This window comes from Lissotriton vulgaris, chromosome 8 (assembly GCF_964263255.1).
Source record: "Lissotriton vulgaris chromosome 8, aLisVul1.2, whole genome shotgun sequence".
Taxonomy (NCBI): Eukaryota; Metazoa; Chordata; class Amphibia; order Caudata; family Salamandridae; genus Lissotriton; species Lissotriton vulgaris.
Window position 1 is genome coordinate 976,585,502 of NC_141696.1, and position 26,580 is coordinate 976,612,081.

Consider the following 26,580-nt stretch of genomic DNA (forward strand, 5'->3'; position numbering starts at 1 on the left):
GAGAAGTGTGGCTCAATGGTTAGAGAGGCAGACCCTGATGCAGAGGTCTAGCCCAGGACCAGGGTTCAATTCCCTGCCTCAGTGGGTCTTTGGCTCAAAATTCCACGGACCTGATAATTCTCGCCTCGGTGCCTATTCCAATCATGGAGTCCAACTCTGCAACTCTGGGCAATAGCTTGCTTAATCTCCACAACGGCCCCCACAATGCTAAAGATGCCTGGCCTCCACCTTGGGGGTGCCCAGGAGTGGACGCCTCACAGGAAAAGCCAGGATGGGTTCCACAGCGGTAATCGTAGAAGCGCCTTGAAACCCTTGCGCTATACAAGTATCAATTAGGAAGGGACACCGTAAACATGCCCGTTTCTAATATTGAATTGCAAACCCTTTCGCAAATAGGGCTTGATACATGTAAAAAAAGTATTTTTTTCATTCTGCGCATCAGACCGTTTGCAACAGAAAATTTGCTTTGTACATCTGGCCCTTAATCTCCCTGTGCCTACAATTCAGTGACTTGAGACTCTCATGGGTGATTTGCTGCGCTTTACAAATCCTGGATTTATTTATTTTTATGGAGCTCACAGAGGGACCTAGACTGTTATTGTTTATTAAATGTCCCACCATGGTTCAAATAAATGATGTTACTTTATTTTTTACATTTAGATAAAATGAGTAAAACTGTTATTTGATCTATGTTTCATCATAGGAGACTAGTGCTCCAGTTTGATATACTTATTAGGGTGCCCTACCTGTTTGTTGAAGTTTACTGCCTTCTGCGTCCTCTAAGCAGATATATAATAACACGGTTTTCAATTTAGAATTGATCTCAGTACTAAAGATTAATTTGTGTTAATGTTTCCCAGTTATAATGAGTTAAGGATGAAGTAATTTTCAACAAATGAAAAATACAATGCCTCCACTTTTATTGTTTTCCCAAAGGTAGCTCCTTATGCCTACATTTCTGACGGAGGATGTGTATACAATTGAAATGATGACTTACAATATTTCTCTGCATTTACACAACTCTATTGATATTAACTCAAGGACCTTGTAACCTTAACCATTGTTGGACATGGCCCTTTTGGAAGGTTCACCTAGAAACTTTTTGCGTTTTCCTAGCCTGTTTCTGTAACCTGGTAGTGGTGATTTTAGGCCTCTGCGCACTTTTTCACTGTGGTCCAGTGTAAAGTGCGTGCACTCTCTGTGTTTGTGTGGTGATAGTGGCCTGCCCTCCCATAGGAATGCATGGGGATATGTGTGTCCATGGTGGTTTCTGATATGTGAGGGGTGCAGGGGAAAGTTTGGTATGTGCAGACTCGTGAGGATAAATGCTGCGCAATGGTGTGCGCAGATTGATTGTGGATAGTGGAGGAGTGCCACTTTTAGAAGTTGGCATTTCTGTGTGCAGTGTGATGTGGATTGCCTGTTTGGCTTGTGAGTGACAGGGGCTGGCTGGTGTACTTGCTCCAGGAGCCAGGGTGAATCTGCCCGGTGGTGAATAGGGAGATCTGCATGTAGATGGGAGGGAGGAGTTGTACCTTGGACCTGAATAAGTCTGTGCCTTCCCTCCACAATGCTGGCTCCACCCCATGTGGTGCGTCTGATGTCCCTGGCCCGTCCTGTGAATAGAGGAGAGGAGATGAGCAAAACAAAGTGCTCAAGTGCTCCTGAACCAGTTGTAACTGGTTCCCTCCTAGCCCTGTGCTGTGTCACAAAGGGATTTTACTGTATAAATAAGGGTCTGTGACCCCATGAAGATGTTCTTGTTTTTGACTTGAAACTACCAGGGGCGTGCTGCTGCTGGGTCCCAGGGGAAGGCTTGCCTCCCTGGGCCCTGCCCATCCCCTGGATGCCTGGAGGGATTTTCCTTGCTTGGATCTGTTATGTTCCATCTTTGATGCACAGGACTTCTTGGAACTATTGCCTCCCCTAGCACCTGGGGGCACTTTGATTTGACCTCCCCCCCAGAGGAGGAGAACCTGGGGGCTGCGCAGCTCTGTGCTGCAGCCCCTGGTGAGGGAACGCTTTGCATAGGGATTCCCCCTGGGATGGCAGTGGCGGGTGCCCACCCGCTGATTTTTTAGTCCTTCAGCAGGTGCCCACCCTGCATTCTGGCCGCTTATTATTGATACTTTCTTACGGGTGCCACCCCGCTTATTTAATTGTTTATGTGCACGGGTGCCCAGCCCGCAACTTTGCCCGGATTATTATTTAAATCAGAAGTGGGTGCCCACCCCATGTTTCACCGCCGCAGCCCTGAGCCGCCGAGAACCTGACACTGGAAGTCAGGCAGGCCTGCCCGTGACGAGGAGGGGCCTGCAATCCAGCGGAAGTGGGGCCGGGTGGAAAGAGGAAGCTGTGCTGCGTGAGAGGAGGTCAGGAGCCTACCCCGCCTCCTCATGTGCCCGGGAAGTCCCGGGGCTCCCACGAGGGGGCTGGGGTGAAGAAGAGATCACCGCCGAGGGAAGCGCTGCTGCCGCATGAAGGAGTGAGGCCGGTCTACGTGCTAGAGAGAGAGCCCCGCGTTGTGAGGTCAGAAGAAGAGCCACTCCGCCCAGAGCCAGCGAGTAGGGCTCCGTGGGGGCGGCGGCGGATCTTGAGTGTGGTGATGCCCGTGGGGACACAGAGTCAGAGCGGCCCCGGTTGCACAGCGGGCCGCTCCAATGTGGCAAGATTTACTTTAGAGGGCCCCGGGGGGTCTCGAGGCTTCGTGGCAGTCCGAGCGGCCCTGTCTGGCAGCGGGCCGCTCCACCCTTGCTGTATTCATTTAAAGGGCCCAGTGGGGTCCTCAGAGGTCCGTGCTACCCCAGTTTCCACATCATTATGTCAGGAGCCAGTGAGCTCCAGGGGCCTAGTGGTTCTCAGAGCCTAGGTGGCTTCAACGATGGGCGCAGTTTTGATTTAGGAGTCCCTGAGAGGGACCGGAGCAGCACTGTGGTGCCAAGCCCCAGTGGATTTACAGCTGCCCAGCAAGTAGTGGGCAGCTGCAACGTTTAGGCCAGTGATTTCTTTGGGGGATATGGATTGGGAGTTAGGAGTGAGATGCACTCGTTTGCCTTTGTCCCTGACACAGCTGTGCAGCACTTAGTGCCAGCTGCAACATTTAGGTTTGAGCAGTGGCGCAATTGGATTTCGCTGCTTAGGCAGCAGCCCTGACATCCTGGACACAGGGCAGTTGAGCCCCTTTGGAGATGGCCAGTTGACCAGGGGAACTGTCAGATGTATAGGGCGCAAGGCCCTGATGTGATAGATGTGCTCATGCGATGTGGTGCTATGAAATGTAATGCATTTAGTATGTTTTACGCACCCTGTTTGATACCTCTACATATAGTTTATGAGTATGAGGTTGCTTTGCATTTCATGTGGTTATGCTAGTGAGATTATGTTTCACTGGGTGAGGTACACCCCTAATGTGAGTTATACTTAGGAGGTAGGGTCTAATGTGTTTAGACTAGTGTGCAGATTACATAATGTGTTTATGCTGGTGAGGTTGGCGCAGAATGTAATTTGCACCTGAATTGACTGTGCATAATGTAGTTTATGTTACAGGTTGAGGTGGAGTACAGTGATTACCAGTGTTTACTGGTTGTACGTTTTACGATCTATTTTACTTTTACCAACTTCGCTCTGTGATGGTTCTGACAGTGGTCCATGTGGCCCTCAGGTGCACATAATCCCTTGTAAATATTGCCCAGTGCCAGGTGGCGCAGTGCATGTTATGTGTTTCGTATTCTAATGTGTTATGAGAATACAAAGGCTATTTTTACATAACTTTGTGTGGAGTTCCTTTTGTAGTGTGCCTGGTATGTTGTTGCTGTGTGCGTGCGCAAATGCTGTACATATTGCCTCCGGGACAAGCCTGACTGCTCGTGCCAAGCTACCAAGGGGGTGAGCAGGGGTTATCTTTGGCGGCTTTGGCGCAAGCCTTAGCCAACCAGAAATCCCATTTCTAACACCCATGCTCTAGACTTTGTTACATTTTCTTATGTGATTGCATTTGCTATTCTACGGTGCGCTTTATTTTGGCTTCACAATGTTGTAAGTTTCACTCACATAAATGAAAATTCTCTGAAAATTAGTTGGAAAGAGAGCTATACATTTAAAAGACGGACCTATGTATTCTGTAACTTTATGGTCATGCATTCACTCATGATCAACGCGCACATCCCATAAAATTAAACAAAGGGTATCTGTTCATGAAACCTGAAATTATGAACACCAATCCACTTTGTTTTTTTCATGTTTTTTTAAATTTCATTTTGTGGCCTTTTGTTTTCACAGAGCTTCGCCGCACTTGACTTTTGATAGCACTCAAATAGGTGACGTCACGTACACACGTAGCCTGTTTCTAGAGGCTAAAAGCCTACCCCCAGGATGTGCCTGCCACGCGAGGGTTATGGGAGCCCCATCTTTCCTGCTGCGAGCCGTCTTTATTAGCTGTTGTAATTGGTGGCAGTTTGAAATCTTTAACCAGCCATTACTAAAAAGCGTATGTTCTTTGCTGCTCAGATCATAAGCAGGTCAATTAGAAGGCAGTGACTGGAACAGGCTGAACATTCAGCTGCAGGGAGAGAGCGGGCAGGTGCTGGCCAGCATGCACTGCCCTGGCAGGCGCTCCCAGCATCTTGGGTACAGCTCATTTAACATTTTGATTTGCTGAATTTGCATTTCAGATTTGCATTCCTAATAGACAATGCAGGCAGTCTTTGCTAATGAGGACTCTGATTGTGTGAGCCATAATAATTGGAAATTAGGAAGCCGGTTTCCTCTTGGTGAAGTGATGCAGCAGAAAATGGAGAGACTATTGTACGATTAAGACTTCATTTTTTGCTCCAGGTTGTGAAGGATGAAGAAGTCTTACATAACTATTTTACTTTAAACCATTTTTATTTAAATAGTCTGAGTTTCGTACTTTTCGCATGGCTTTGCTTTGTCAAGGTAAAAAGGACCACGTCATGTACATAGGTCATGTATTAGACTTTTGACAACTGCTGTAAGATACAATGTAGCCTTGTTTACCTATTTTGGAAACGGGGCGAACAGAGAAGAAAATTAACTTCACTCCATGAAGAAGTACACGTTTATATTTTAGGTAAATCTTTAAGGCCCACATGCATCAACGATAAAAACGGTCACAAACGGGCAGATTTGCAGAATCTGCCCCTTTGCGACCGGTATTTTTGCATTTGGGATGCATCATCCCAAATGCAAAAATTGCAATTTAAGGAATCGCAAAATTTGTGATTACTTAAATTGCGATTGCAGTTAAGGAATCACAAATTGCGATTCCTTAAATGCAATCTATGATCCCCCCAAAATGTGTGATTTTGCAAATTACCATCAATTTCAAGTTGGTGGTAATATGCTAAAACTTTGAAAAAGTTCTATGTTGCACACATACATGCCCTTGGGGCATGTGTGTGCAACATGTGGTCACATGCCAATTTCAGGGGTGCATCAGGGTGTCCCTTTGGCACCTATGCACTCTTGAAATTGCATGCGCAATTTCTGAGTAACTATTTGGTACTCACAAATTGTGCATGCAATTCCCATTCATTCCTAAGGACCTCTAGGCCCATAGGAATGAATTGGAAGCTATTCCTTAATTGTGATTCGCAATTTGCGAGTCACAATTAAAGAATTTGTAGGAATTACTAATATTTTAACGGAGCCTACATGCATAGGCAATTGCGATTCCTTAATAACCGCTATTAAGGAATCGCAATTGCCTAGCTTGATGCATGTGCCGCTAAAAGGGCACAAACTTGCTGTAGCTATACCACATCTAAATTTCAGTTTTGGTATTACAGTAATCTCCTTCAATGGAAAGTTTGCAACTTTGTGGTATTACACAGAGGAGAAAAATCACATTAAGATGGAAAAAGATCATAGAATGCAAATTAGTGTGGACAACTAATAGTACAGCTCACATTTGGGAACTGTAAAATGCTTAGGCAAAAGATTACCATTGATACAACATCTATATGAGTTTGGAAACATGCACAGCGGTAATTTTTTGTTTTTATTTTTGCAGGTTTTTATATACCACCAACTCAGCCCAACGGCATTGAAAGTAGGTGTGGGCGGAAAATCCGTTCCGCTCGCGGATTTTGCGGATTTTCGGGAAATTCGCAATCCGCGAGATTCGCGAATCTCCCGCAAAATCCGCAAATCCGCGAGCAGCGGATTTTGCTCGCACTGCTCGCACTGTTCGCGTGAGTTCGCGCCCCGCGAATAAGTGCAAAATTGCAGAAATACGCTCTTAGCAAAACTGAAAGTAACTACTTACCAGGTTCAAAAGTTCAGGCTCATCATTAGTAGCCATTTCCTGTAGTGCTTCCTGAGGGGCCCCTCCAGAGTTCAGTTGCCAGTTGAAACTATTATGTGACCCTGCTCTGAACCTCAGAATAGTTACACATATGCCACAAAGGTCCTGAATTACAGCTAAGGGAGACAAGCAGGAGCCAGGCTGGAAGTTAAAATCCATTAATCAGCCCCTAATTCATTATTGTCAGTTGGGGCAGGGCAGGTGTTGTAACTAATTTTGCAACAATGAAAGCACTTAGCAAGTGCAAAAGATCACTAATCAGGGCGCACTAAGGAAGCAGGTGCCAGCTAAAAAAATATTCTGTGACACATTAATCAGCCCCAAATTAATTCAGGTCACTTGAGGCAGGGAAGGTGTGCTTTGCTTTGCCGAAAATAATGTACACCGGAAAACCAGAGGGTGTGGTGATGAAACAGAGGGTGGCATGGGTGGGCCAGAGGGTGGCATGAGTAGTCAGAGAGTGGCAGTGGTGACAGAGAGTGGCAGTGATGAAGAAGAGTGTCCCAAACAGGCTGGACACGTAGAAACAACAAGTTCGCAAAACTTGCGACCCGACAGGTAAGTTCGCAAATTGCGAAATTGTAAAAACCCTCGCGAACTGGCAGAAACACGGGCGAACACAAAAAAAAAAAATCCGCAAATTCGCGGGAATTCGCGGATTTTGCGGATTGCGAATCCGCAAACTTGCAAAATTCGCGAACGCGAGATCCGCAAAATTCGCCCATGCTTAATTGAAAGGCTTTACATGAACATCAAATACATTACAGGTGGTAAGATTAATATTTTTTTAGGCACTGGGAGGTTAAGTGATCTGCAAAGAATCACAGGATGTTGAGCCTACCTCAGGACTTGAACATGGTTCCCCAGTTCTAAAGTCAGCAACTCTAGACGTAATCAGTGGCAGCTCCTCCGCTAAGGCCCCACCGCTCAAGGGGAAAATTTTTATTATAATAACATATTGTTATTATCATTTTAGTTTTCCTATCATAGTCAGTGGTTCGCAAGTCGGGATTGCCAGAGCATGGGGAGTAGTGGTTTGCACTTCCTAAGTGCGCAAGACTGCTTGGCCGGCCCTCTTAGCTGGCCATTCCCTGCCTGAGTGCCAAACCACGACACTCAGACCAATCACAACGCTGCATGGCAGTGGTGTAATTGGTTCAGGGGAGCCTGGGTGCTTCCTGTTGCTGGGGATGGAGACAGGAAGAAGAGGATGGAGGAGAGGTGGCAGCTGGCCAGCTGCACTGAGGTATTTCTTTTGTTTTTTCATCAACCAGTCTCCCCCCCGCCCAGGAGGGAGCCTGAAAACACCTTTAGGTGCAAAAACATATTGAAGAGCAGAATTCATAGAGACGTTTAGATTTTAGATGTAAAATAATTCTTTGTCAAAATTAGCCGGAGTGTGGCATCATGTTTAGGTGAAAACATTCAATAGAGTTAGATATAAGCTAAAAACATACCCACACTATGCTAAAAGAAGGTGAAAAAGGAAAGGGCATCCCCCTTATAAATAACACGCATTTGCAATGCAATCGGTCACACATTTGTGAAACTTAGGGCTATTAGTGTTGTAAATGGCAATGCATTTTACTTATGTTATTTTGTTTGCTGTGGAGTGATGATTTAGAAAACAAGACTTAGAGCTATTGGCATTGTAAATATGAATATGTTTTCCTTAAGTGTTGTGTAGTGGATGTATGTTGTGTGCAGTATAATTATGTGCATAGTAATTATGTGGTATTTAGTGTATTGGAATTATGTGGAGTAGGATTGTGTGTTATTTAGAGTACTTATAGATGCTGTGTTGTGGAGTGTTCAATAGTAGATTTTAACCATGTTGTGTGCTGTTGAATTTTGTGGTGTAATGTGGAACTATGAGGAGTGGACTGTATGTATGTGGTGTGTTATGTGATGGTATCTTTTATTTGTATTATGCAGTTTCTTGCTGAAGTATGTGGTGTGGAATGGAAACATGTGGAGTTGATTTGTGTGGCATTAAACTGTGTGGCTTTGAGTGAAATTATGCTGATCGAAATGATGTGGCAAAGTGTGGAATGTGTTTGTTTAGATTGTAGCTATGTGGTATACATTGATTTTATGTGGGGGTATTTATGTGATAGTGTTTAGATTGTTATTATGTGGAGATGAATCATGTTGTGCTGAATGGTATTATGTTTAGGTAAATTGTGCTGGGTGTTTTTGAATTGTATGATGGTGAATTGTGTGGTGTGGAATTGTGTGGTGTTGTGTGTCACAGTAAACATCAAGTTATAATGAAGTAAGGGTTGTTTTTAAAGATAATATAGGGAGGAAGGAAGGGTGGAAGAGATGTCAGAAGAGAGTAGGAGGTTAGGGTGTGTTTGAGAGAAGGAGGTAGGGGTGAAACGATAGTGGGACAGATGAAAAAGGTGGAAAGAAGGGAGCGAGGAGGCTTAAGGACGAAAGAACATGAAAGGACTTTGTGAGAGAAAAGAAGGAATTAGTAAACGAGAAAGAGAGGGAGAATGAGAGGGAGGAAGGGAAAGGGGTAATGAAGAGAAGAGTAGGGAAAGTGGGGGCAAGTGAGAGGAGAGAAGGATGGGAAGGAGAGAGGAATGAAGTGATTGTAAGGAAGGAGCACCTGATGGAAGGAGGAGCATAAGGCAGTAGGGTGTGGATGCAGTGGAGAAGAATGAAAGTGAAAAGAGGACTAGAGCATTGAAAGAAAGAAAGGCAGCAACAAATTGGCTTCTCATGTTAGCCAGGATAAGTTCAGAACAAATTGTTTTTTACACAGAAGTCCATCTGAGGTTTATCCTCAATATACTCAAAATTATAAAAAGACATTCATATGCTCCCTTTTTCTCCAGATAGGAAAGGGGTCCTATTAGCTCCATCAACATATTGAATAAGGTGGAATTTTTCCTCAGCTAAAGCAATAAATATATGTAAATCTTTGACTATCAACTGCAGAAAATTAACCTGGATACTTTTAGACAATTCTTATACTGCACATGTTTGCAATGTGGGATAGCAGTCAGTAATAAGAAATCCAGTGCCCAAGAGGAAAGTCCACAATTGGATGGTGGTACAAACGGTGCTACTAAAAATGCCTACTACACTCCCTTAATGTAATGTAGCTTAAGAGTTGAAAAGAGAGTCCAAATCATAGCTGATGTACTGCCATCGAAAACACATTCATTATCACCACTGAGACTGACAACATGCACTGGTTAGCAAATTAGAAATGATGGTGGAGCAAAGGGAAGTTCATAAAATAACTCCCACAGAAATGATGCCAATTTTCAATAAAAGCTAAGCATAGGGTCCATTACATTTTGGGAAACAACTCCCAATATATTAGAGAGACTGTTCTTGGTAGACGTAGCATATCTGAACAACTCTCAATATATTAGAGAGACTGCTCTTGGTAGAAATGGCATATCTGATCCTTGGGAGCCCATTTCTAGTATCCCCTCCTCCTTCTTTTCAATCAAAAAAATAATTCATTAGTAATTACCAATTGTAGAATTTCTGCTGCTGTAACTTTCATTGCTAATGTGCGTCTTCGATGGCGAAGACTGCCACTCCAATAAAATGTCAGCCACTAATGCAGAGAAGTCAAATGCAGTACATTTCATTGGCAGGTAGAAATAATCCAAGTAAGCCTATAGAATATATGTATATATATATATATTTATGTTTTCTTGCATAACATTTAGTAGGTTTATGTACTGTACAACAAAGCCCTGATACACAAACTTCCATTTGAAGTGTGTTTAGTAGCACTACAGTAGCACAGTACTACTATTAAAGTATTACAAAACTCCACTCCTGTCTTTTCTGCGTGGAGATCTCCATCACTTCTCTTCGTATAGATCTCTGTCATGTGTGCAGACACCTTTGCACAAGTATGCCAATGTTTTGTTAGCAAATGTGGGAGGGACCAAGGGGAGTGACTGGAAAATAGTGCAGTTACTCCTAAATTGATGGGCCCTCAGGGGCTAAGGAGGGGTTTAGGGAGGGACATTCAAATAAAAACACCAACCCACAAAAGAGTAAGGCCACTGCTTTTCACATAATACACTTCTACAGGTATTGCTACCTTAAAGGTCTGAAAACAGTCACAAATGTACTTCAGCTCAGACTTGAAGTATGTCTAGCACAACACATGGCCCTCACAAGCACTGCAACTCACTGGTTTAGAACGTAATAGAAGCAGAGACTTTATACAACACCCTACAAGAAATAATTATAAATTAATTAAACTATTTAGATAGTTATGCATATATACACTTGCCGTAGTGTTAAAACGTTAGCTTGGTTAAAAAATGTAATTTATGATTTCACAAAAATAATAATTAACTTATTTTTCAACATAATTAAATTACACATTTACATTTAAATAATGTAGTTTTGTGCAATATAATGGCAGGAAAGAAACATACCTGAGATGTGAGTGGACTTGAAATTGTATTAACTAGATTTAAAAAAATGGAAGCCCGAAACATGCAAAAGGTATCTTTTAATTTTCTCTCCTGAGAGTGAGGCTACTAATTGGATTCAATATTTGTCAGACCTAGACACAGATTGAGATGGTGAAAGCTTACATAATATTTACTCTTCACCCAATAGGCTAGGAAATCTTCTTTGGATCCTATTGGGCACCAAGGTTTTGTTCCTATTTACATACCTATGAATTTAAAATATCTAGGGTCAGCCAAATTACTGCCATTGGAATAGGAAATAATATATTCCAATCCATTCAGAAGAATGTTAACCATAAATGGCAAGAGGAATTTTGCAGGTTTACATTCTTTCAAAAGTGGATGAGATATTTTAGAGCCTCTCTACAAGATGTTTATTAGGACCTGGAAGGTATTAGGGTTCATTGTGTGGTGGAGTCATATATACCTGTAAGTAATGATTCCACTGAGCTATGCACATTTATGGCAATTAGCTTCAAAACAGGGAAACACATTTTAGTCTACATAGAATACGCTCACACAGGATGCCTGTGATTCAGGAACAAGATAAATTATTAAACTGGGCAGTTGTTGTAGTGGCAAAATCACTGAGGGGGATATATTAGGAAGACCTGATTGATGCTTAGCCCATGTTACTGTTTCAGAAGGGTTAGAGAGAAGCACAAGAGAGAAGCACAAACCATTGTTATTTGTTTCAAACGCTAGAGAACTAACTAAGTTTCACTTTTTTACAGTAGATCAAAAGACATCAAGGACAAAGACCCAGGTTGACCTGCTGCTTTTTGCCATTTTTTAAAAATAGTTCTCAGAATTTTCTCCAGAAAATCTAAGTGCTAGAATAAGCATGGTGTTTCAGATTTGCGGATTGATCACAACAGACTCCAGGGTTCCAATGACAATTTAGGAAAACACTAGTGACATTAAATTAGTACCATTGGTGTGAACAACAATGTATTTCACCAAACTAATATTGGGGCTGTTCCTGATGTGGTGCCTGACCTTCTAGGTGACTTTACTGACCCATTTAGAGTTTAATGGATGGTTACCCTGTCACAAAATTGATGGAAATCTTGTCCACCCTATTACAAGTGCACTATATCCTAATGAACTTCTAATAAGGCAGGTAGATTATGTCATGTATGAAATGGGGCACCCATCTGCCAAACTCTAAACCAGGCCCCCTGTAATCAACTTGTACCACAGGATTGTTGTTCATAGGTGGAATGGCCCAGTATACAATGTCATTGAGATTATCATGTTGGAAACCAATGATCAAACTTGTTTCACATAGATGCAAAATCTTTTATTAGAGAGGACCATTTTGTCACGTATGTCTGTAACAGACTAACTGTGGTAAAGTGGGTACTGTTCTATGAGGTCCGAGGGACTGGGCTATAGTATACCTGATTTCAGAAATGATTTCTTGCAGGTACACATGACATTTCCTTCATACCTGTTTGTCTTAGGCAATAGGCTATTACCTTTTACTTGCAAAGGGAGGTGTTTTGACTAATGTGAAATTAAATGTCCCACTTAAGTATAATGTGTGTGCCCATGCATCATCAAGATATTAATCATGCCTTAGATGTTTACTTTCTCTGAGATATTTCCTTCAAAATATAAATCTTGGCCCTTTGAGTAATGTCATTCATAGAGATGGAGAGACACACATAGTAACTTATTGCCATTGTACCATTGACAATGGTGATTGCTGAAGGTAAATGTGTTAGTCTTTCTGCTAATTCTTTTACTAATCAGTACACCAGTACCTGTTAATGGCTTCCCTGGACGAATTTGGTAAAGCTGCACCCTAAGAAGAGGGGTACACAAATTATTGATTCCCTTGGCAGTGGTTCATTTTAGGTGATCATACATTCTTGTTGAGCAGGACACATCACATAACATAACTTTGCATGTGGTTAAAGAACCATATTTCTGCAGGTATGAAAATATTCTCCTTTGCCTTCCACACCTACATTTGACCAATGTTATGTTATGTTATCTTATGTTATACTATTGTATTGTATATTGACATGTGCAGTGTCCATAGACAAAACATATTAGCTCTTTTGAGAAACAAAACTGGATATGTATGGTTCATAGAAAGGAAAATATAAAAGTGGTGATTGTTTTGCATGAGAGCTGGTACCTAATTAGAGTGGCAGAGTGTGCAAAAAGATGTCCTGGAATGCTGCACATGTAATTATCAATGTCTGATATTATTTTAAGAATTCTACACATTAATTGGTTTTTCAAAGTGAGACGCCCTTAGTGCGACATGTGTGACATGTGTGACCAGACATGTATCAAATGGTCACAGTGCAGTAGGACTCAGACTGTATTTTACTGTATTTTACTGATGAGGCCCGGGTAGGCTGAAAACAGTCTGGGATTGCTTATATTCCCATCTGGAGTGGGCCCGAATGCGGACATACATTTTCTTAATAGTGCAGGCAGGACTAAAGCCAGTGTGCAATAAGGCCGGTCCATATCCAGAGGAGAAAAGTGGCCATAACATATAAAGTAGAGTGTAGTCCCAAATCATTACTAGAATATGTGAATAATTAAAGCATTCCACCATTCACATTTTTCTTTGGGCAGGTGAGATACCACATCAAATAACAATATGTCATACCACATCTGACTGTTCTACATTTTATGGTACCATATAGCACATCCCATATTAAACAGCATATTGAGATTAACATATTGAGACCCTACGGGTATGTAGCGCGCTTTATAAGTGTCACTGATTGATTGATTGAACAGCATCATAAACACATCTCACACTGTACCATATCACACCTTGAAATGCTGACCCACACTGTACAACTATTTCACTGAACAGAATTCCATTTCCCACGATGACACAGCTAAAGACCAAACCATATGATCACATGGCCATCAAACTATTCCAAACCACATCACACCAGTTCTGGTGAAGGCCAGGACAAATATATGTATGGTGTGAAAACATATCCAGATCAAAGAACAACGTATATTTACCTCATTGTGTTCTTATATTCAATGTATTTTTATTTTTTATTTTTGTACACAGGATTCATAACCCAACAGCTTAAAAATTTCGTTTTCCAGTTCATGCATCCCATCAATCCCTATTGATTCTAGAGTTTCTATTGAGATGAGAAATATATGTTGTTAGACCTGGCACCATTGGTATGGGTCTCCCTTCCATTTTTCACTTCTGCCTCCTGTCTTATTTCCGTATGTTGGACTCTGTTTTGCTGATCTAGATGCTTTGGGCACTTTACCACTGCTGTTCAGTGCCAAAATGCAAGAGCTCCCTTTTTAAATTACTGCTATGGATTGGTATTTCCATAATTGGCTATTTGATTTACTAGTCAGTCCCTAGTACAGTGCACTGTGTGTGCCTAGGCCTGTAAATCAAATGCTGCTGGTGGGCTTGCAGCACTGATTGCCCCATCCACAGAAGCAGCCTGTAAATGTAACTCTGGCCTGCGATTGCAGAGCCTGTGTGAAATGCGGTACTGCCATGTCAACTTGGAAAGTGTACCCACTTGCCAGGCCCTAACCTTCTCTTTTCTTACATGTCAGACACCCCTAAGGTAGGCCCTATGTAACCCTGTGGGCAGGGTGCAGTGTATGTGAAAGGTAGGAAATGCCCTGATGTGTGTGGCTACCTGTTTCCATAGAACAGAATGGGGAGTTTGTTTATAACATCTTATAAACATAACTGGCCCTGGGAACAAGGTAGGAAATAAAACTCTAGTATGCCTGAACTCAGAATGTTAAAGTGTATCTTGTAGTGAGGGTGATTTTTACATTCTGTGTTTGAAAATACCACTTTTAGAAAGTAGGTATTTTTGTGCTTAAGCCATCCAGTGTGCCTCTGCTAGGTTTGTGTATTGCATGCCTGACTTTGGAATGACAGGGGCTGCGGAGGAGCAGTGGCCTGATAAGTAAGGGCTGGGCTGAATAGACCTGGGCTGCATTTAGAGTAGGGGAGGAGATTTCCTTTTCACCTGAATGGGCCTGATCTGCCTTCAACAATGCTGCCCCACCTCTTGCCAGGAAGCTGCACCAGTGAGGACAGAACTGGTTTTGGCTGGGTACAGCCACTCTCTGCCTTCAGAGAACAAAGGATTTTGCTGTGTAAAAAGAGGGGCCCAGACCCCAGACTTTAATATCACTTCTGGGAAATCAAGAGGAACCTTTGCCAAGGAGAACAGCCTGAGAAGCTGAGGAGCAATACTGCCCCTGTGCTGGTTGCTGTCTGGGGTTGGCCTGCAGTGGCTACTTGCTGCCAAGGAAAGGAGCAAGGACTTTGTTACATGCTTTGTCCCCCTGCTTGAAGAGAAGATCTCCAAGGTCTTGAACTGAGCTTGCGCCCTGCTCTAGAGATCTCAGGAACAGCAAAGACCTCACCGTGTCTGTGGGCACCGTCTCTGTCGTCTCTGCAGAAGGAAAGGGTAACCGAATGTCATCGCGTCTGTTGCAGGATTCCGTATCCTGAAAGCACACGCAAGAGCAACGCCACGCTTCACAACACAACCCTGGTCTCATGAGCCACTGCATGCACTGTGTGCTGTGGGCACCGCAATCCGCAACGCTTCCCTACAGGCTACAAGCACGTCGCCGACTCCATCGCTGCCCGACCCGAACATTGGCCGGTTCCGTCACTGTACCGTGAACTGCCAGCACTGCAGCAAGCACATCTCACTCTTTAATGCAAGCACTGGTCTCACAGACTCCGCCAACGAGCCGCTACCTGCATCACATCATGACGACACCGCCTGTCGCAACACTCCGCTTCACAACGCGACCGCAATGTTTCTCCCGACCAACTCGCACTGACGTGGTGGTTGAAGCAAGAAAGGAACTTTGCCCGAGTCCGTAGACGCTTTAGCTGGCCCATATCGACTCAGTCGGGTGGAATTGTTAGACTGTTTTGTATTCACTATCGCAGTAGCCCCAAGAGGAGTTACTGAGTCGGAAGAACTGTGTTTTATTGATTTTCCTCCAATTTAAAGGTTATTTTGGACAAGTACTATTTTTCAAGAGTATTGTATGCTGGATTTTTTATCGTATTTGGTCTTTTTGGTTTAGATAAAGATTTGCTATTTTTCTAAACTGATGTGGTGCCCCTTTGTGGTGCTTTCATTGTATTACTGTATGTGTTCACAAATGCTTTACACGCTGCCTCTGAGATAAGCGTGTCTGCTCGTGCCAAGCTACCAAGGGGGTGAGCAGGGGTTATGTTAAGAGTGTATCCCCCTTACCCTAACTAGAAGCAAGGGTCCCTATTTGGACAAAGGTTGCTACCCCTGCCAACTAGAGACCCCTATTTCTAACATGTGTTAATTGTGCATCTTTTGCAAACATATTCTTGAATATTATTTTGCCTACTTTTTTAGGTTTCTCTGTGACCAACAGTGCCTGTTGTAATTGCAAATAAACCTTTCTTTTTGGATGGATTATTAGGAATACAAAGGCTTTCACCGATTATTTGGGGTTCTAACTGCGACAGGCTACCTGTGCACAGTTACCAGGATAAGTCAGACAACAGTCTACTTTGCTCAGCCTGCACATGTGTGCACACCTGCCTATAACTCAATGGAAAAGCTACCTGTGTTAAATGCAGGAGTACAGCAGGCAGAGGGCATGTTCCTGCCACCTCCCACTAACGCCTCTCTTTACTTCACAGAAGGCACTTTGCATTAAATGTTCAAGTGTTGTGGTCCATACCAACAGTGGAAAACAAATATTGTTGTATTTCTATTAAGGTGGCTGGAAACCACTGAAGGGCAACACAGTCGCACTCTTGTGAACATGTCACAGACACATATCTATCATTCATGGAACAGCAGTTGCTTTATTGAAAAGTACAGGTTTTTATAAGGATAAATCACTTCTGTTTCAAGACACTACTACTGACCCTAATTTGTAATTGTGGGATTCCGATTGCAAACCATTGATACATAGGGTATCAATTTGATATTTGGAAGAGATATCCAGAATATGCTTCTTCCAAATATTGAATTATTAATCATTTGTAAATCCATTTTGCAATTCGAAAATTTGTTGCGAATTCTTAAATTGTGTTTAATACATTTATGCAATGGTTTTTAAAGCTGCAAACCTTGAATTTTAATGACTTGGAGAATTTTTAGACCACAAAACCCATTAGTACATCTGCCCCTTAATCCTTAGGAGAAACCTGAAACTCCCTATATATGAATATTTAGAATCTCTGACAGAATATCGAGAGACAGGATATCGACAGACAAAATATCGACGCTGGAATATCGAAGGCAAGTATATCGACACCCTATCTACAACATGGTAAGTACAAAAATATCGAAACTAAAATATCGATGTTAAAAATATCGTATTTAAAAATATCTGGTTTTTTTGTAATAAAAAAAGAAATATAAAGTAAATAATACTTTTATATCATTTAAACTGATGTAAAAATATTTTAGAATGTTTACAATGAATAAATAATACATATTTAATGTTAAACATTTAATTAACATTAAACATACAATATGTAATATATTTATTTAATTATAATATTTATTATTTTTTTAATTAATTTAAAAATATTAACAAATACTATAAATTACAAATACATCAACACTCATAAAAGAATAACATAAATAATAATAAATATGTATATTTAATACATAAAAACAATGAAATATACTTTCAATATTTAAACATTTATTAAACACAACATTATGTAACATAATAAAAATATTATATAATACATAAATAAATATAAATGATATTGGATAGTGTAAGGCTAAAAATTACTATTCCCACTCCAGTGGGTGCAACAGTAGGGAAAGTGTTGGATAGAGGGTAGGTAAAAATGACTATTCCCACTCCAATGAGTGCAACATTAGGGAAAGCGTTGGATAGCGTAAGGGTAAACATGACTATTCCAACTCCAAAGGGTGCAACAGTAGGGAAAGCATTGGATAGTGTAGGGAGAATAATTACTATTCACACTCCAGAGAGTGCAACAGTAGAGAAAACATTGGATAGCGGGTGGGTAAAAATAACTATTCCCACTCCGGAGAGTGCAACAGTAGGGAAAGCGTTGGATAGCAGCTGGGTAAAAATTACTATTCCCACTCCAGTGAGTGCAACAGTAGGGAAAGCATTGGATAGCGTAAGAGTATAAATTACTATTCCAACTCCAGTGAGTGTGTAGTGTAGTTCCTATTTTCCCAATAGGCCCTGCGCATTGGGATAACATAAACAATAGTATGGACGTAGAAGTGCGGTCTTCCAGGTCTCTACTGACTATGCTAAACTTAATTGGGTTTGTTACCAACTAGCTCAGAGGTCACTGGAAACTTTCTTGACTGAATAGGAAGTGATCAGCTTCCCTGGTACAGACAGGAAGGGATTCAGTTTTCCAACAACCGCATCAACATGACAACTTTGCTCCTTAGAATAAGAGTCAATCTCTAGAGTCATGTGAAACAATAGACAGTTATTTTACTGAGTCAGTTGTGCAGATCACTTTCACCAATATGCAGAGAATAGAGAGACGGGCGTTTTCAATAAAAGGTATTATTTATTGAACAGTCTTTCTTCTCATACAAGAGAAATTAATTGTCACAATTGCAAGACTAGTTATTATAAAAAGTGCGTACAGTAAAATGAGGATTGTGAAATAATACTGTAAAAGCATTGATATGGTTTCTTAGCCATACAATAGTTAAAATGAATAAAATATATACATTCATATATACATTAGACTAACGTACTCAACTGGTGCTTCTAACTACGCCTACCCCAGTGTACCTGACCTAAACCTAATACTTGGGAGGGAGTAAGTAAGTAGCAGTTTTAGTTAAGTTGGTTTTGCCAAGGTTGGCTTCAAGAATTCTCTCTAAGGGTTTAGTCAACACCATACCTCTGGAATAGAATGTTGGAGGTCCTGTATCTCCTTCCAGGACTCGATATCCCAGTCACTCGCAAGAGTAGGCTGGAAACGCCGGAGCTGGATTTTCTCGGCAGGAGAAAAGACAGCTTCTCTCTCAGCGCGTCGAGAGGAGGAGGGGCAGTGTCCGTGGGCAGCTTGTATCTGCTGGGCTCTGCAGGGAACAGCTGTTCTGCTCCTGTATTCACCACACCATCGCTATCATCGATGTCGTTGAGGCAGCGTTTGCTTAAGGCAACGTTGGTAATATTTATACCTGAAAGGTGCCTTGTTTGTCGTAAGTTTTTGGACATAAGACGTCAATAAAGATGTCACTAGGAAGTGATCGTCTCTCAGTGCTCATTAGAGTTCTATTACTAATCAAAACATAGCAAGCGGGGCTTTCCCAGGTTGCTGAGTTTTATCTTGTTGAAGAACTCGGAGTGTAATCTAGGAATCTTAGATAGTGGCTTCTGCTGTGTCATTTGCTCTAATGAGCTGCAGAGGAGGAGATTCTGAAATGTGGCTCTGATCGTGTTAGGCCAGAGACTAGTTTCTGAAATATCGCTCTTGATCGTTTATGCCATTATAGGGGTATGAATGGATTATAGCCGTATAGGGGCATAAGGTCACAGTATTGATCGGGGTCCTAGATTAGAACGTAACACACACTCCACGAATTTATGTACATCAAATTACTAAAAACTATAGCAAAAGATGCATGTGTAACATTACCCACCCCAAAATACATATTTGCATTTGAAATGCTGTATTTGAAATACATGGATTGTACTGTACGTCTTTAAGCATAGAAATCATTCAAAATTATAGCATATGTAATCAGTGAACGATTTTGCGAAAAAATTACACATGAAATATCTCTTACTACAGAAAAGAAGTGCGAGATATTTTCATCACATATAAATGCATTGCTGTAACATGTGTTAGAGGCTGATGTAGAGTTATTATGTCTCTAGAAGTACCTAAAAATAGAAGTTTCTGTTCTTTATGAATAGGTCTACTTTAAGCAATGAATTTTGTGCCAGAAAAAGGTAAATATTTTGAAAAATAGTTCAATTCCCCCAAAAAATTTCTAGGTGAACGGGGGAATAGAGTTCCAACGTTTTTCAGCAGTTTTTGTTGATCAAAACTGAAGGCCGAATTCAGAGTTCATGGGACCGCTGTGTGTCGGAATGCTTTTCAAAAATTATTGTTTCTGTTAAGGGGAGAACATCATATCAGACAGGCTCTCAAAAAATTGGTCTACAAAATCAGGTGACAGTTCGACCAAGTTCGATAGTGCTGTAACTTGGCAGGTGTGAGAATGATTGCTATCATCAAAGTCTGGATCAGCAATGCTCACCTAGTCATAGCACAGGAGTCTCAACGAATGCCGTCATCAGGATTGGTAGCCGCTGGGGACAACACAAGGCGTGAGCCGTTACAGGACTTAGCAAAGTATCGATATCCATTGGGACTGCTGATGGAAGTGCAAGACAGGTGTCCAACACACACTCATCTCCGCATAGCATACATCGAAGCACAGGTAAGATGCAGGTCTGCCATATAGGTCTGAATGAAAGAAACCAGGTCATGTTCAGATCTCTCAGCCTGGCCAATCCAAGGACTCTAGTTATTCGGTCCCGGTAGCGTATTGCTAGGATCGTTTCTTCCATTCCTGCCGGAGTCATGTCTGTATTTTGGCTTGCCATATCGGAGCAGGAGGGTCAAAAATAAAATGCCTGCCACAAGTCCCAAAATCAAGGGTATGCCGCCAAAGACTGAATGGACAAAATTGGGAATGATTCCCAGAATTGCTTTGAATGGTGTTAACAGTCCCGAAAAAATTGTCTTAAATACGCCTGGGATGCCTATGGCACTAGACATGTTAAGAATTTGGCTAAGCATTTCTATTAAATGCACAGGGCAGTATGTTGATAAAAGGTCATGAATCTCTGATGTTGTCCTTGCAACTTGGAGTTCATGCGTCTCTTTTGATGACGTGATGGGCACTGTTGTCTGCAAAAGCACAGACTTCATTCTGCTTAAAGTATCAATTCACATAGAAGAGAAATTCAAACGAGGCCATATGGGAGTCTCAGTGTCTTCAGGGCCGTTTGGAAACAATGCTTACATACAGCATTTGACCATGGAAGTTACGCTTACGAGATATGCTTTCCCCGGCAAAAGGCCACAACAGCTGTCATCCGTTATTAGAATGTAACTCCCATTCGAGAGCTGCTTAAAGAAAGGCTCTATCTGTGTTGCAGGTGTGACATGCTGGTGGCATGAAAGGTTGTTAGAATTTCCTTCACAGGCTCTGTGTAAATTAATACCTTGGCACAAAAGTATACCGCTTAGTGAATGTTTGCAGTTTTCACCACTAAGAAATACATTTTTGTTGCTGTCACTATAGCATGTGTGTGTGTATGGTAATTTCCATGCTGACTTAATGTATCCTTTACCCAATCGTTCAGACTGGCCAGTAGGTATGTATTCAAGGCAATTTTTAAATCGGAAAGTTGTTATCGGAATTGTGATAATCCCGTGTATTATTCATGCAATGACAGGACTTTCTGACATTGTCAAAGGTAATCTCTCAAGTTTTTCGATTCTCAGGATTGTATAGTCTGCTCCTTTCTGTGCCAAGCTGATTTGTTTATCAGTAAGGTTAAAGATGGAAAACAATGACGTTGTGTTGATTAAACGCCAAGGCACATAGCCTGAACGAAGATTGTGCAGCATCCAGCCTAACTGTACAATAGAAAGCAATTGTGACTGGCCATGCTGTAACATTAGCAAGTCTTTGTCTATTATATCTATGGCAGATGATACAATATTGTCCAACGAATATATTCTGGAGGACAGAGTCATTAACCCATTGTCCACAACAGAAAGTGATTTTTCCAAATTAATACGATCAATTTCTAGTATTTTTTCAGCTGTTTCAATTTGTGTGACTTTCCAAGCCTCGCTGTAAGCCGCATATATACTGGTCACTATGAAACGTTTTTGACGCTGTTGGGGAGGTCCCAGAATGAAATCACGCAAATCAGCACCATCTTTAAGTAAAGATAAGTGTTGCTTAATTTCAGCCAGTGTGGATGATTCTAGCCATTCAAGGCACAGCTTCCCTACACTGTATGTTGTTACTATCCCTGGATGTTGTCTCTGGGAGTATCTAGGTTCTGGTCTGGTCATTGCTAACTCCTGTGTTTTATTCAGGAATCTATCTTGACAGTTGTTTGTGTCAATAGGCCAGATTAACCACTTTTTCCAATCAGGATGTGTTCTGTTTAGATGTAAAGTTTAGATACGTCTACTTCAATATCTGTAGTTGCATTATCAGGTATTGGCTTTGGAATAGACGGTTTGTTAAGGTCTTTAATCTTAGCTAGGCCAAGACAGGTTGTTTGGTGAATTGTGTCATTTAAAAGCAGCATTTGTTCTGGGATCATGCAGGCTCGAAATAGTGCTTCTATGCCTTGTACCTGCCAATCTTTTGTACCCCAGATGGTTTTTGTTTCAATGTTATTTTTCCAATAATCAAAACCAAATGTCATAATTTTTTCATAAAATGCTTCTGAATATATAAATTTAGTATTTGTCAGCATTGTTTTCAACCCTGTTTTATCCAATAGTTTATAATAAAACGTTTCTGCATCACTGGTGTTAAACCCTGAGAAGTACTGAAATTTCTCATGGAATGTTTTAGAACTGCTTTTAGGTGGAGTAGCACAATGTTCCCATTGGTTATACTTTAAAACATTTCTAGGTTGTGCACATGTATGTAAGTAATGATCTGAGTAATGTGAGAAGCAGTACATCTGTTCATAACTAGACGAACCTTGTAAATAATCATGATCTGTAAATCTTGCTGACAACACTAAATCAGACATCATATTATTAATACTTTCAAAATCCCAATCATCAGAGAATGTACTTGGCTTTACAAAGTCACTTAAGGAAACCTTGAACTGGTGAGGATACTTCAAGATTTCGACCAGACCATATACTTCATAGTCAGTTTTGTCCCATACTACCCCGCAGGGTATTGGAATGGCTGTGACATTTACAGTTGACAGTTCTCTTTTCTTCACGTGGGATGATCTGTGTGGTTTAAGGACTAAGTTGATGTTCTGACTTGCTGTGTCCATTGTATTTTATTTTCCCTCAATAAATTTTCCCAAACAAAGTACCATGATGAGCCAAAGCAGGAGGAAAAATACACCTAGACCAAACCAGAACTCTAACCATGGAGAAACAAGGTAAATTTCCTTGAGTTGATGAAAGAGTTCTGTTGCTTTTTCTTTAAAAGTCTTTTTTGTTTCTGGCATCACTTCGGGGTCGTTTTGATCTTCAGAAAAGTTATCGAAATTGATGAAGTAGCCAGAGGCAGTTCTGTCAATTGTTGGAATTGTTCTCTCAATCTGTCTTTCGGTAGCACATTCTGATGCCACGTCATTGTAGACTGGTGTTTCATGACGAACTGTTTCAATCTGTGTTTCAAGAGGCACGAGTTCCATGGCATTATTGCATAGTCCCTCTCTGTGCACTGCAGGTTTATCAAATGTGATTAGTCTTTCAGTTTGAACCTCTTGAATTGTTGCAAGTTTGGGTATTCTGTTGTTTCACGGGAGTCCACTGGGCCTACTGTTGATTATAGGCCACATGCTTGTGGTTTTACCAGGTCGATTGATACAACTCTGTTCTCCTTTTTACCAGCAAGGGGCGGTAGTACTACTGATCTTGTTCTGTTGATTGCTAAGACAGGTACTGCTTTTCTGTAAGAAGGCCCAAATTTCTTCTTCACTGCTATTTTTTTCTCTGACTAGATCCCAAATCTTTGGAATCCAGACAGGCCTTGCTGGGGCTGGTGGTGCCTCGTCAGTGGTAGCTGGCTGTTGCTTTAACTTTATGTTGCTTAAGGATTTTCTTGTTTCATTCAAGTCCTGTAAAACAGCCAAACGGTCTTTGATTTCAAAGTCTGTATTCTTATCTTTTACCACTGATACCTCACTATCTAAGTCCTGAATGTACATTATAGTTCCGAACAATAGTTCGTATAGGCTGAAACCTTTTAGAGAATTTCTTGGCAAATTGTTAAGACTTAACTGGACACTTATTAAATGTTTGACCCACCCATCACCCGAACCTAATACCTTCACTGTTATAGATTGCTTTATGTCCCGTTTTTTTCTTTCTACCACACTGTTCCCTTCGGGGTGTGATGGACAAGAGTATCGCAAGCCAACGCCCATGCTGGCCATGGCCTCCTTATAAGCTCGAGAGCTGAAAGCAGGACCCTGGTCAGAATGGAACATGGCAATTGCGTATGTGCCGATAAAGACTCGCAGATCTTTTATAACCGTTCTGGCGTCAGCCGAGCGCTGGGGCCACATTTTTCAAGTGAGTTTAGTCTTAATTATTAATAGGACGCTGGATGGCATGTAGACAGCATTACGCTGTTTCTAATTGGTAGCCAGGCAACAGACTGGACCAGTTCACTACTGCGATCCCTGTCACAATTGGGACAGTTCTTTACATATATTTGATGTTGCACGCTCATTCCCGGCCACCAGTATACTGATTGTAATTCAGTCAGAGATTCCTTGATCTTTTTGTGCCTAGGACCCAATCCCATGTGTGCGTCTGCTATTAAAAATATTCTCCTGTTCATGTTTGGAATTACCCTATCCCCCACTCCAGGGATTCGAGCAAAAGGAACGGAGTTTGCATCGATTACATATGCATAATTGAGTGGATAGTTCACAGGTAGTGCTGCACAGTCGCCTTTTACGGACGTTTTGACTGCCAGCATGGTTTCCCCGTCTATGTCTTTTTCTGAACGCTTTTTTGTGGCTACGGAAGCCGGTTTAGTTGCTTCCGCTATGGCTGTATTAGCCAATGAATTCCCTGCAACGTGAACGCCATCACGTTGATGACTCAGAGAGTGTATCACGTCAGTCTTTTGTAGTTCTTTCTGTAAAAGAGCTACCTGTTTCCAAAGCATTTTATGCTTCATTGTGGCACCTGTGTTATCTTTGTAATCATTTTCAATCCAGCTCTGCAACTTATTATTGTAAGAGTTGACGCAAAAATGCGAATCGCTCACGATTAGTGTCGGGAATTCACGTTCTGCATTTTCAAGCACCATCTTTAAAGATCTGATTTCAGCTCTCTGAGCCGAACAGTTTCTTACTGATTCAGTTTTTGTTATTTTCGGTCTGAATTTACCGCACAGCCAACGACCTTTAACAATCGCACAGGCTGCATCGTAGGATTTGTTCTCTACGTTGAAATGCTGTACCAATCTATCTGTATAGATTATACAGGCGTACTGTGGGAGAGGCAGAAGTTCGATTGGCAGAGGATATTCTTCTTCATATGTCAAATCATTCAGTTTTTCGAATTGAGGAGCGAAATAGTATTTCACATCATCCGCTCCAAGAGAATTTACACACTGTATCCATTTTGGATCCAGTGACACTGTAGGCAGGTTTACTGGGCTGAATAGCGCCTCGAAGGCGGATTCCGCTGTGAGGACAATGATCCTTTTGCCATGTGCTAGTTCTCGTTCATTCGCTAATGCAGTTTCTACTGCTTTCACAGTATTTTCTGTGAGACTGAATGTTTTTTCTGCTTGTGTGTACAAGTGAGATTTAATTGAAATTGGTACCTTTTCTCCCTCATTAGAGGTCAGGTACGTGAATCCGCATCTTCCTGGGATGACTCGGATTACAAGATTGCGTGTGTTGTCACGTGTATCTAATTTTGTTTTTGCTGACATGTCTGTTTGCAGTGATCTCAAAATTTCTGTGTGTTTTTGAGTCCAGTTGATTGGTTTAAAATCAGGTTTAATTAGTTCGTAGAGAGGTTTAACCCGCTCCGCATAATTTAGAATGCAAGTTCTACCGAAATTCAGGAAGCCTAGAATCGATTGTAAGTTTTTCTGCGTTTTCGGAGCTTGGAGTACAGCGCACTTCTCTAAGAAGTTGTCCGCTAGGCTTTTTCCTTCACTTGATAATTCGTATCCTAAAAATAATACTGTCAGATGGGCAATTTGAGACTTTTTAAAGTTGAATTTGTAACCCTCTGCTGCGAACCCAAGTATAATGGTGTTCACTCTTTTCAAGTGAGTCTCCAAGTCTTCGTCTGTGAAATAGATATCATCTACGTAATATAATGCCTCATCATCATATATTTGTAGTAACTCTGTTACTCTGGCTGAGAATAGTCCTGGGCTGTTCTTGAATCCCTGTGGGAGCCTACAGAAATTTTTCTGAGACCCCATTACTGAGAAAGCGGTCAAGTATCTGCTTTCTGGTGCAATATTTTGACAAAAGAAACCATTAGATATGTCTAATGTTGTTTTATATTTTTTCCTAACTATGTTATTCATTAGTGCAGCACTAAGCGAATTTTGTACTGCAAATGTTTTGCAACATGCGTTAAGGTGTCTGTAATCCAAAACTAGACGATATGAATTGTCTGGTTTGGAGACAGAAAACAAAGGATTGTTCATTTGAGAGGTGCACGTTTCAATCACCCCCTGATATTCAAGTTGATCTAAAATCTTCCTGACTTGTTTTTTAGCTTCTTGCTTAATGGGATACTGCCTTTGTGCAGTCGGTTGACTTTTTAACTGGATTTTGTGAGGAGGAGAGTCCTCATCCCATCCTACATGATTTTTATATAATGCTGGTGCCTGGGCTACTGCCCATTTCCTTGCATAAGTATATTTTTTGTGAATCGGAATATGATTCGAGAAGGCAGGCATAATCATTTCTTCGCCACGAGGGCACTCCCTGACAAACTCTGGGGGCCAGTCTTTTTCAGCTAATAGCCTTTTGAGAGTTTATCCCAAAATAGAC